Here is a 12089-nt window from a genome sequence, read left to right on the forward strand (position 1 = left end):
GGCAGACAGCCCCTGCGAGCCCCTCGCAGTGCCTCTGCTCATGCCCAGTCAGCTTGGACTTGTTCTGGTCACCTTAGCTACAAGGTAGGTTAGTTAGGAGTGGTAGCCTTTTTGGCAAATTGCTGCCCAGGATAAAACCGAGCCTTCTGTTCTTAAGAAACAGGGAAGTATGAAAATCCTGGGTGAAGCCCAGCGTTGTCTCCCTACACTGAACTGCAAGATGAAGGGGAGGAATTGAGTTACCCTTAGATAAATTGGGAATTTATTTGTCTAAAACAGACTCTCTTTTCTTGGTATGTGTTTATCGAAGAGAGAGAAACAGTCATGGCTCTCAGCCAGGATGTGTGAGTTGGAAGGCTGCTTTCAGTGCCTAAGCAGGATGATAGGAAGTGATGTGTTGGCTTCCACCTGCCTGTAATTTGTAAGGAGCTCTGAGAAAAATCCTCTTCTGTTTCATCCATGGGGCAAGGCCGGCACAGGGGTTTATGGAGACTTCTAGGCAAGCAGCATGTTCCTAAAAGCTAAGACTAATTTAAATCTCTAAACTGAAAAAGTAGAATGGTTTGACCCCACCATTTTGACTAGAGATATTTCAATTCTCATAGTGAAGATTAATAATACAAGTAATCCACGCAAAATGGATAATGGTTAAAACTTTATGTGGTACAACTTATTATGACTAAAAATTGTTGGAAGAAAAATATTTTGGAAAATATTTTGTTGTGTTTAATTTGATCCTGAAAAGTTGACTTAAAGAAATACTGATCCCTAAAGAAAACTTACGATAGCAGAATCTGTAGTCAGTTAATTTTGATGTGGCCCAAAATAGAGTCATTTAAATAAAAAATAAATAATCCTGATAAAATAGTTTTGGTGAATTAAAAATAAGAGTCAATGAGCTAGAGGCTGGGCATGGTGGCTCACATCTGTAATTCCAGCACTTTGGCAGGCCGAGGCAGGTGGATCACTTGAGGCCAGGAGTTCAAGACCCACCTGGCCAACATACAAAAAGTAGCCAGGCATGGGTGAGGCATGCCTGTAATACCAGCTACTCAGGAGGCTGAGGCAGGAGAGTGGCTTGAACCCAGGAGGTGGAGGTTGCAGAGAGCCGAGATGATGCCACTGCACTCCAGCCTGGGTGACAGAGCAAGACTCTGTATTAAAAAAAATAATAATAAAGTGGATGAGTTAAAATTGGATTTCTATCCTTTATTTTTATAAAACGGATCAAGGTTTTAACATGTCTGAATAAAATTTGCCGTGGGCAGCTGCCTAACCTTGACCTGCTCAATCTCTTCCAGACCTTCTGCCAGAAAGTGGGCCTGCTGTGCACGCTTCAGGGTAAGCTGCAGCCCCAGGACTGGACGTTGTTGGACGAACCGCTGCAGGGCCTGCAGACACTGCTGCTCATGATTTTGCGGCAGGCCTCCCATGGCCTCTTCCTGTGCTACCATATGGAGGCCCTAACCCTGCGTCGCATCAATAGCTTCCGCCAGTACAAGTATGACCTGGTGGCAGTGGACAAGGCTTTGGAGGGCATGTTCTGCAAGCTCAACCACCTCCTGGAGCACCTGCACCAGCCGTTCTTCCTCTACCTGCTCCCCATCCTGTCCCGCTTCTCCTCCATCGGCCTCTACATGCCTGCCACCAGCTTCTTGCTCCTGGTCCTTGGTTTCAAGGCTCTGCAACTGTGGATGCAGCTGCATGAGGCCGGAGTGGGTCTTGAGAAGCTCAGGGGGGCCCCTGGCCCTAGTGTCCCCCCTCCCCCAGCACAGGGTGGTAAGCACACAGGTCCCAGACAGGGGCTGGATGGCTCTGAAGCTGGTAGCCCTGATCTACCTAGTACTGCAGCTGGGCTGCATCGCCCTCACCAACTTCTGACTGGACTTCCTGCTGGCCGCTGCTATGGTGCTGCTGCTGTGCTCGCCGAGCCTTTGGGCCCTGGACCCTCTATGCTGCCCTGCTGGTGTTGACAAGCCTGGCAGCCATGCTCCTTGGCAGCCCATTCCTGTGGCGGGAGTTACAGGAGGCACCACTGTCACTGGCCGAGGGCCGGCAGCTCTTCCTGGCAGCGCTGGCACAGGGTGTGCTGGAGCACCACACCTAAGGCACCCTGTTCTTCCCACTGCTGTCCCTGGGCTTCTACCCTTGCTGGCTGCTTTTCTGGAATGTGCTCTTCTGGAAGTGAGATCTGCCTGTCCAGGGCACCAGGCTGGTACAGAGACTACCCAAGGACCCCATTCTGCCTCCTTCTGGGGAAAAAAACAAGTGCCTGTCAGCTGTTTTAAAAAAAAAATACAAAAAAAAAAAAAAAAAATGCCCTGGAAAATACTGTGTTAGCAAAAAGATTTAAAGATTGGTATAATTCTGATTTAAATGTTTTATTTAGCACAGAATCAAACATTGCATAAGAACAAAGTTTTCTGAGACAAAATGGCTGGGTTTAAATGGGTTTAAATGTCTAGAAAAATACTTAGCTAACAGTGTGGTTAAATTTTTACTTATTTTATTTATTTTTGAGATGGAGTTTCACTCTTGTTGCCCAGGCTGGAGTGCAGTGGTGCGATCTCAGCTCACTGCAACCTCCACCTCCAAGGTTCAAGTGATTTTCCTGTCTCAGCCTCCTAAGTAGCTGGGATTAGAGGCGCTTGCCACCACGCCCAGCTAATTTTTGTATTTTCAGTAGAGATGGGGTTTCGCAATGTTGACCAGGCTGGCCTCGAACTCCTGACCTCAGGTGATCCACCATTCTCAGCCTCCCGAAGTGCTGGAATTACAGGCGTGGGCCACTGCCCCTGGTCAAGTTTTTTTTCTTTTTTTCTTTGTTTTTTTCTTTTGAGATAGAGTCTCGCTCTGTTGTCCAGGCTGGAGTGCAGTGGCACGATCGAGGCTCACTGCAACCTCCGCCTCCTGAGCTTAAGCAATTCTCCTGCCTCAGCCTCCCGAGTAGCTTGGATTATGGGCGCCCACCACCACACTTGGCTACTTTTTTGTATTTTTAGTAGAGATGGGGTTTCACCATGTTGGCCAAGCTGGTCTTGAACTCCTGACCTCAAGTGATCCACCTGCCTTGGCCTCTCAAATTGCTGCGATTACAGGCGTGAGCCACCGTGCCCGGCCCCAGCCAAGTTTTTTTTTTTATTTTTTATTTTTTATTTTTTTTGCACACAAAACAATAAACATTTTCTAAAAGTACATACAAACAAAAAGATGCATATCAAACATATTAGGAAGGTTGCACATGGGAAGATGGGGAATAGAAATGGGGGGTGGGAATTAAAGAAAATAAATGAGAGAGGGACTTTTATGGATCAATGATAATAACTCAATCCTCTATTTGACAAAGAAGAAGGAGAAGGAAGAGGAAGATAAAGAAAGTGGGATAAAGGATCAGAAAGGGAGGAAAATAGAAAAAATTAGAGTATGACTCCAGGGTAGACCTGTTTTGTTGTCGCTTGGTTGGTTGGTTGATTTGTCAGTTGTATTTTTCATATGTTTCGCCATGTTGGCCAGGCTGGTCTCGAACTCCTAGCCTCAAGTGATCAACCCGCCTCGGCCTCCCAGAGTACTGGGACTACAGGCGTGAGCCACCACGTCCAGCCCCCACATTGCTTCTGGCCTCTGTGGTAGACCTCCCAGACGGGGCAGCTGGGCAGAAGCGCTCCTCACTTCCCAGAAGGGGCGGCCGCGCAGAGGCGCTCCTCACTTCCCAGACGGGGCAGCCGGGCAGAGGCGCTCCTCACTTCCTAGACGGGGCGGCCGGGCAGAGGCGCTCCTCACTTCCCAGACGGGGCGCCCGGCCAAGTTTTTAAGCAGATACATTAGTTACGTGTGCTGAAGTATCAGATGACTCCCTCAGATTTCATTGACTTCACATTATATTTTGGGCCCACCAGAGGTTGCTGGCTGGGCGTTCAGGGTAGAGGCTGCTCCCCTCTGCGTGGCCATGCAGGAACCCAGAATCTTTCCACCATCAGGTGCCTCCGTCATCTCTGGGACCTCCTCCCATCTGCATCTATCAGTAGAAGGGGAGAGTGTGAGAAAGGCACTGGAGGCTTTTGTGGGCCAGCTCTGGAAGTGGCTCATGTTAGTCCATTGTCTCCCTTTGGCAAAGGCTTGTCATAGGACTACACCTAACACAAGGGGACTATGAACTAGAGCATTTATTTATTTGTTTGTTTGTTTGTTTGTTTGTTTAGGCCCCATGGGGGCTGTGAACTACAGCTTCTATTTATTTATTTATTGTTTAGGCACCATGGCCTACAGTCCTTTATTAGAGTGAGGGTCCCGAGGACCAGCCCCCATATATGATGGGTCCACTTGAGCCTCCTTAGGTGCCCCATGAGGGAGTGATGGCTTGGGTACGGAGCCAGGGACCTTGCCCAGCCGGACACTGGAGCAGGAGAGCGGCCTCAGTCCCCACCCCAACCACAGGAGAGGGCGCGGCGAGAACCGGAGTCAAATCTTGGGCAGGGTCCAAGGGCCTGAGCGCCCGGTTTAGGCTGGAAATGGTCTAGCTCTCAGAGGTGGTCTGATCCCTAACCAGTCCCAGGCCCAGGCCCAGCCCCAGCCCCAGCCCCAGCCCCAGCCCCAGCCCCAGCCCAGCACCACCTGGAAGGTTCAAGTACATGGAGGAGAGGAGTAAGGCGGACTTGGGCGTATGGAGAAAGGGGTGAAGGGAGAAAGAGGACTTGCGCTCAGGAGGGAGCGTGGCCTACTGGCGGGAAAGCGGGCGTGGCAGCCTGTGCGGGAGGTTGCGGATCCACAGTGGGCGAGACCAGGCCCCAGCCCCATCAGGGCGCGGGGTGCGCGGCCAGGTGGTGCTCCAGCAGCGCGTAGTGAGAGAAGACCTTGCAGTAGACGGGGGAAGGGCGCGCGCTAGGGCCGGTGAGTGCGCATGTGCATATTGAGCGAACTCTTCTGCGTGAAGGGCTTGGCGCAGACCACGCACTGGAAGGCGTGCACGCAGGTGTGCGTGACCATGTGCTTGAGCAGGCAGTCGCGCAGCGAGAAGGATCGCCAGCACACGGCGCACTGGTGCGGCCTCTCCCCCGAGTGGATGAACGTGTGCTTGGTGTAGTTTTTCTTTGAGCTGAACGTCTTGCGACAGTGGCCGCACTCATAGGCAAGTGGCTCGGCACCTGGAGTGCGAGCAGAGGTGCCTGAGGGGGCCGTGGTGGGAGCAGCAGAGGGAGCCGGGGCCTCCCACAGCTGAGTGCCGGGGGCTACCTCGGGCTGGAGTGTGGGGTAGAAGGCGGGTGGGGGCGCAGGGGCTGGCCCAGATGGTGCTGAAGGGGGTGGTGCGGATGGTTCGGGAGCACCCAAGTGAAAGGGGAAGAGTGCGACGGGCGGCCCTGGGGTATTCATGCCAGGCGGGCGGGGTCCAGCCAGTATGCAGTCAGGCTGGACAGGGGTCTCGGTGGGACAGCCTTCGGGGACAGCGCCATCCTTGTCGTGCCAAGCGGTTACATAGCTGTCTGGAAATACGTCCTCAGCTGCCCCAGATCCCGGAAGAAAATCCCTCCCACACCACTGTAGTCAGAGAGGCCAGTGGGTGCAGGGAACTCCTCGCACGCGCTGTCAGCGGCAGCAGTGAGGAAGCCGGCAGCAGAGTCTGGGAAGGAAGGAGGTGCTTGGCTCTCTCCCGGGCCGCCACCTTCGCCGTCCTCGCCATCGGTCTCATCGTCAGCTTCCTCGTCATCGTTGTCACCTCGGTCGTCAGGGGCCGCGGACAGTGAGGGGTAGGCACCAAGCCCCTCGGCTTTGGCACGTGTCGGGGGCGCAGGCAGCTGCAAACGCGCGGGCTGGCGCTGCTTACCGCTGTGCGCGGCACCGGGGTGCCCCGGGGGTGCGCAGCCAGCAGGTGGCGCAGGCGGTGACGCAGCTGCTCAGTTGCGAGTGGCAGGGGCACAGGGGTGGGCAGGGGCGCGGGTGCAGAGGTGCTCGGGGCTCGAGCGCGTGCGATAATCTGCATGCATTCGTCGATAACTGTCTATGCGAAGCACCGACGCAGCCATGAGTACCTGCAGGGCTTCACTCTGTGCCACAACGAGCGAACCGCTGTACAGGAACTCGACTAGCTGTCGCACCGTCTGCACGGGCACCACCGAAGCCACACGAATCTCAGAGTGGCCGAGCAGCAGCTTGTCTTGGAAGGAGGGCGAGCCGATTGCCAGCACGCAGCGGTGCGCACGCAGCGAAGCTTCACGAATGCGCACAGTCACGTCGCAGAAGTGCCCACCCAGCTTCTGCCCATTGAGGGTCTCAAGCAGAGAGCGTGAGAAGTTCTGCAGGTGTATGTGGCGCACAGCCTCTGCAGCCGCCGACTCCGACTCCTCTTCAGGCACCAGACCCGGCCGTGGCCGCCTTCTCACCCCAAGGCAGCACTTCCGGGCGCTTCTCTTTATTTTTATACAGTTTTATTGAGATATAATTTACATGTTATCCAGCCCATCTATTTCAAGCGTACCATGCAAGGGGTTTGTGTATATTCACAGAGTTGTGTATCCATCACCATCGTTTTAGAACATTCATCACCCAGAAGAAACCACGTACCCATCAGCAGCCACTGCCCATTTCCCTGATCTGCCCCGCCCTAGGAAATCCGTAATCACTTTCAGTCTATGGATTTGCCTATTCTAGAACATTCATATAAATGAAGTCACAACACTGGGTCTTATGTGACTGGCTTCTATCAAAGTTTGCAAGGTTCATTTATGTTCATGGTATGTATCAGTAGCTTGTTACTTTTTATGTTTGACTTCTATTCTGTTACTTACCTACACCATATTTTATCTATCTCTTCTGCAGTTTATGGGATTTAGGTTGTTTCCACGTTTTGGCTGTTCTAAATAATGCTGCTCTGAGCATTCACATACAAGCTTTTCACATGATTTCATTTCTCCAGATCTAGGAGTACAATTGCTATATTATATGGCAACTCCGTGTTTCACTTTTTGACAAAGTGCCAGACTGCTTTTCAAAGGACAGCATCATTTTATATTCCTGCCAGCAACGTCGAGGGGTCCAGTTTCCACACATTCTCACAAACAACTTATTGTTATCTGTCTCTCTAGTTATTGCCTTCCTGATGGGTGTGGAGTGCTTTCTCACTGGTTTTGATTTGCATTGTTTAAATGAGTTATAAGATTGAGCATGTTTTTGTGTTTATTGGCCGCTTGTATATCTTCTTTGGAGAAATGTCTATTCAGATTGTCTCCCCATTTTAACATTGTGTTATTTTTTACTATTGACTTGTGAATGTCAATAATAAAATATATAGATATATTTGTGAAAAAAATATATATATATTTGTGAAAAAAATATATATATATATTTTGAGACGGAGTCTTGCTCTGTTGCCAAGCTGGAGTGCAGTGGCATGATCTTGGCTCACTGCAACTTCTGCGTCGTGGGTTCAAGTGATTCTCCTGCCTCAGCCTCCTGAGTAGCTGGGACTACAGGCATGTACCACCACACCTGGCTAATTTTTGTATTTTTAGTAGAGACGGGGTTTCACCATGTTGGCCAGGATGGTCTCAATCTCCTGACCTCTAATCCACCCACCTTGTTCTCCCAAAGTGCTGGGATTACAGGCGTGAGCCGCCGCGCCCAGCCCAAACATATTCTTATACAATTCTCTTCTTAGATATAGGATTTGCAAACATTTTATCTCACATTGTAATTATTTTTTCGTTTTCTTGAAAGTCTACTTTGATACACGAATGTTTGTGAATTTTATAAAGTACAGCTTATCTATATTTTCTATTATACTTGTGGTTTTGGTATGATATCTATAAAATCATTGCCTAACCCAAGGTCACAAAGCCTCAGTCCCATATTTTCTCCTACGTGTACTAAACTTTTGGCTCTTATATTTAGGTCTTTGATCCATTTAGGGTTAACTTGTATAAATGGTGTGAGGGAGGGGACTAACTTCAGTCTGTACATGTGGACATCAATCTGTCCCAGGACATTTTTGAAAAGACTATTCACTCCCCATTCAATTGCCTTGTCTCCCTTGTCAAAGTCACAACAATTACTGTCCTCATTTTTGTATCTGGTCACATGTTCCTAGTTAGTAACTATAACTACCTTCTTCTACTACCCATTCTGTATTCCCTTAGCTTTCAGCAAGCAACTCAGTTGGTCTTGATTCTTTATATGGGGCAATAACCCAACTTTCCTTCCTGAAGGAACTGGGCCATTGGCAGCTGTGCCTGAATTGGGTTGTTGTAGTTTTCCATTAAATTAATCACAGGGCATGGTAGTAGGTAGCACTGAAGACACCCTAGGAGATCCCATGTATTCCAGAAGTATTATTTCTTACTTCTGTGGAGTAGAAGCAATTAACCCTTGGTAGTCAAGATCAACCAGGCCAGGCGCAGTGGCTCACGCTTGTAATCCCAGCACTTTGGGAGGCCGAGGCGGGCGGATCACAAGGTCAGGAGATCGAGACCATGGTGAAACCCCGTCTCTACTAAAAATACAAAAAATTAGCCGGGCGTGGTGGCGGGCGCCTGTAGTCCCAGCTACTCGGAGAGGCTGAGGCAGGAGAATGGCGTGAACCCGGGCGGCGGAGGTTGCAGTGAGCCGAGATCGTGCCACTGCACTCCAGCCTAGGGGACAGAGCGAGACTCCGTCTCAAAAAAAAAAAAAAAAAAAAAAAGATCAACCACCTCTGCCAGCACGGTAGCTCCCTTCTTTGCCTGTCTATTCAGAGGCATGAGGAGCTCAGTGGACAGGGACTATCTTAACTTCCAGTTCAGTAGAACCATTTCTTTGTATTGTGGGGGATGAATTCCTCCTTTTGGGACCAAGACTTCTAGACCAGCAGAGCATAAGATTGAGGGACGGGAAATGAAAATTTTGCTGGTGTGTCACTAGGGGTAATAGTGATGAGGAGAACCAATTGGTGTGGGAGACCATGAGGGTGGATAAGGCACTCTAAGTCTAGACAGTAGTGTGATTTTTATGAAGTACAATTTATCAGTGGTGACAGAAACATTGAGGGTAGGAGGGGAAATTCTCATACATAGTGTCTGTTTCAGTGAGAACAAGACACTGCCTCTTCTATGATGGAGGTGGTTCAGAGCCACAGCCAGGTTACCTTGGGAGTGGAAGTCCATGCTGCAGAGCCCAGGCATCACCTCCGACCCTGCCACCATGGCCACTGTATTCATGAGCCCATTGAGCAATGACAGGGGTGGCTGGGGAAAGAGGCTGAGTGGTGTCCACAGAACAGGTCATCCTATCTGCTTGATTATTGAAATCCTTCTCTACCAAGGCCACCCTTTGGAGAGCGTTTATGTAGCACTCAATGCACTCTTGCTTTTGGTTTACTCTTTTACTAGGTGAAACCAGTCCTAGTGGCTCATAATTGGGTTTTCCTATCATACTTGTCCTCAGTCCGTAGGTGAAACAACAAACGTAGGGATGCTGAAAGTTGCTGTGTATGTGTCTATTCCAACCGCAGGCTGGGTTCAGGGACACATTGGATCCACTGTGATACAGACATGAGCTCACACTCCATCCACCAGCTAACCTCCATAAGTCCCTACTCTGGTGGACCACAGTGATGATTTTGGTCTCTGGGAATTCCTGTCAAATCAGAGTCAGTGTCCAGTAATTCCCCAAATATCTGAGAATTTTCTTTTCTCTAAGTCACAGTCATCCTGGTGGAAGGCTGTAGGTCCCTTTGGGGAAGACTGGGAAAAAGATTAACAATGTAAATTTTTGGCAATGTAGCAGCGTACTTCCCCAAGATCACCCAGCCTCCCCTTCACTTAAGGGGTTGTGGGCCTGTGAACTGGCTCAAGTCTGGGAATTGATTGAGGGTTTTAGATCTGTGTTTCATTAATTTGAGTTAGTCTTTTATTCAGTTGACCTAGAATTCTTCATTTTTTAAAGAACAACTGACTTTGGTACAGCCCATTAGCTCTCCCTGTGGATACCATGGACTACACAATGCCGTGGGTTTCCGTGAGTCAAACCATTCCGACTGCTGCTTTGACATTGCTTTCCACTGTGGTGACCACACCCACCTCATCTTTGGTGATTAAGGACAGCCCATGTTCCCTGCCACCCCAGGATTCAATTATCCTCATTTTATTTAAAGATCCCAGTCCAGCGGCTGCAGTTCCTGCTGTAACATTTTGCCTACTGAGAGCACAAGCTCAAAGCTCTTCCAGCATACTGGGCTGCTCTCACAATATTCTTTCTCATGATCATTGTGAGAGGTATGTTCTGTAGACCCTCCAGTGTGAGTGAGCAGGTCTGACATAATAAATCCAGTCTCCCTGAGTTTTTGCATACCATCCTGTACACATAAACCAAGGAAGTTGTGGCATCTCAACTTTATGTACCTTAGGTAAACTCTGATTCTGTTTCAGCCAACCAACCAAGTAACCAAACAAATAAGCAAACAGCCAAGCAAGCAAGCAAGCACCAACCAATGAAGCAAGCAACCAACCAAGTAACCCATCAAACCAACCCTTGGAGCCCTTTCTAAAGCTTTGACCTACAACCCTGAATCCAGAATCTCTGTTTAGTGGGCCAACATTCATAAATTTAGCCTAATCCATCTTTATGTTACTTCCACCATGGTGCCACACACTTAATATCCATTCCCACATACATTCTCCAGATTTCTTTCTGTATAAATTGTGTGTGTGTGTGTGTGTGTGTAGAAAGAGAGCATCAACTGAAAAATCACACAATTTTATAAATTTAGAAAAGAGAGCTTTATTTCTTATAAAGGTTTGCAGCCTGCAAGGTGGCCATTATGACAGGCTGGGAAGTGTGGCCTACAGCCAAGGCCAGAGGCAGGCACTTCCAGGGAGGGAAGGAGAGGACAGGAATTTGAGCCAAATGAGTTGGATACATATACATACTCAACAGGATATCAGAGGAGCTATATCATTTTATGAGAATACTCATAAAAGAGGTCCTAACACATGCATATTCAATAAACATGCATGTTCATTCTGGGGTGGAGACTTGACACTTAAATGTATTATAATTAGGCCCTACACATCAAAAAGTGAAGCAGGGACATGAAGGTACTCAGCCTCTCTAAAGGCACAGCCTCTAAAACTGGCCAGAACCAGTCCATGGAGGATGGTCTCTTATCAGGAGAAAGTTACTGAAATCAGTCCCTTGTCCAGTGAAAGCTGTCGGGGGCAGGAGATCAGTTACTCAGCATCTGTGAACTGGGTGAGTTGTAATTGTTTTAATCTTGCTTCTCTCACAGCCAGTGCTTGCTTGGCTGCTAGAGAAAAATAAAAACCATGTGGTAGTTAGAATCTAGTTTATTCTTTAAGAGTAGGGTACAAGACTTAACCCTTGCCTGGCATGGCCCTAGGTCCTGTTTATAATTTGGGGTCTTATTGCCACAAAGAGTCTGTTCTGTCAGTCTCATGATCTCTATTTTAACATTAATGCTGTTCAGTTGTTGGGTCTAAACCATAAGAGGGAAGGAGGTACAGGGAGGTATGTCTGACCTCCTGTCCTGTCATGGCCAAGAATTTTAAGATTTATTTGAGGTTCTGTTGGCCAACAGGGGGTCTGTTAAGTCAGGCGGGGGGCTTAGGATTTTATTTTTAGTTCTCAAGGGAGATAAAATAATTTAATCAATTGGCCCCTGTGACTGTTGGACTAACATGGCTATGATCTGTTGGACAGACTTCAGGCTGGCACCCAGGCAAAATTCTATACTGCGTAAATGCATCATGCACATTTGTAACAACATGTACATAACAATGTCACAAAATACTTTCACAGTGGCACCTAGATTAGTGTTTTATTGAATAGCTGATGATATAAACTGGCTCATTTGTTGCCAAGACTGACCATCACCACCATACCAAGGTCATCACTGATCAGAGGCCTAACCCAAGGAGGGGGTCATGTGCAGACCCAGCGGTGGGGAGGAAAGATGCTGCAGAGGAGACGGATGCCCACAGAGGCCCCTGAGTGGATACAATGCTCACTAAGTGGTAAGTAGAGACTCCACGTAGGCTGTAAGGTCTCCCCCTGTGCAAATGGGACCCCATCCACTTGAGAGTCAAGGGTCTGTTTGGGTGGCAGGG

General features: G+C 48.8%; 2 pseudogenes; one reads left to right on the forward strand and one right to left on the reverse strand.

Annotated features, from left to right (window-relative positions):
* LOC116484225 (glycosylphosphatidylinositol anchor attachment 1 protein-like) overlaps window positions 1-2188 on the forward strand; it is a 2355-nt pseudogene extending 167 nt beyond the window's left edge.
* Window positions 2189-4793: 2605 nt separating this feature from the next.
* On the reverse strand, window positions 4794-6416 carry LOC116484226 (zinc finger and BTB domain-containing protein 45-like; annotated as a pseudogene).
* Window positions 6417-12089: the final 5673 nt, after the last annotated feature.

Source organism: Hylobates moloch, unplaced genomic scaffold (genome assembly GCF_009828535.3).
Source record: "Hylobates moloch isolate HMO894 unplaced genomic scaffold, HMol_V3 SCAFFOLD_15, whole genome shotgun sequence".
Lineage (NCBI taxonomy): Eukaryota > Metazoa > Chordata > Mammalia > Primates > Hylobatidae > Hylobates > Hylobates moloch.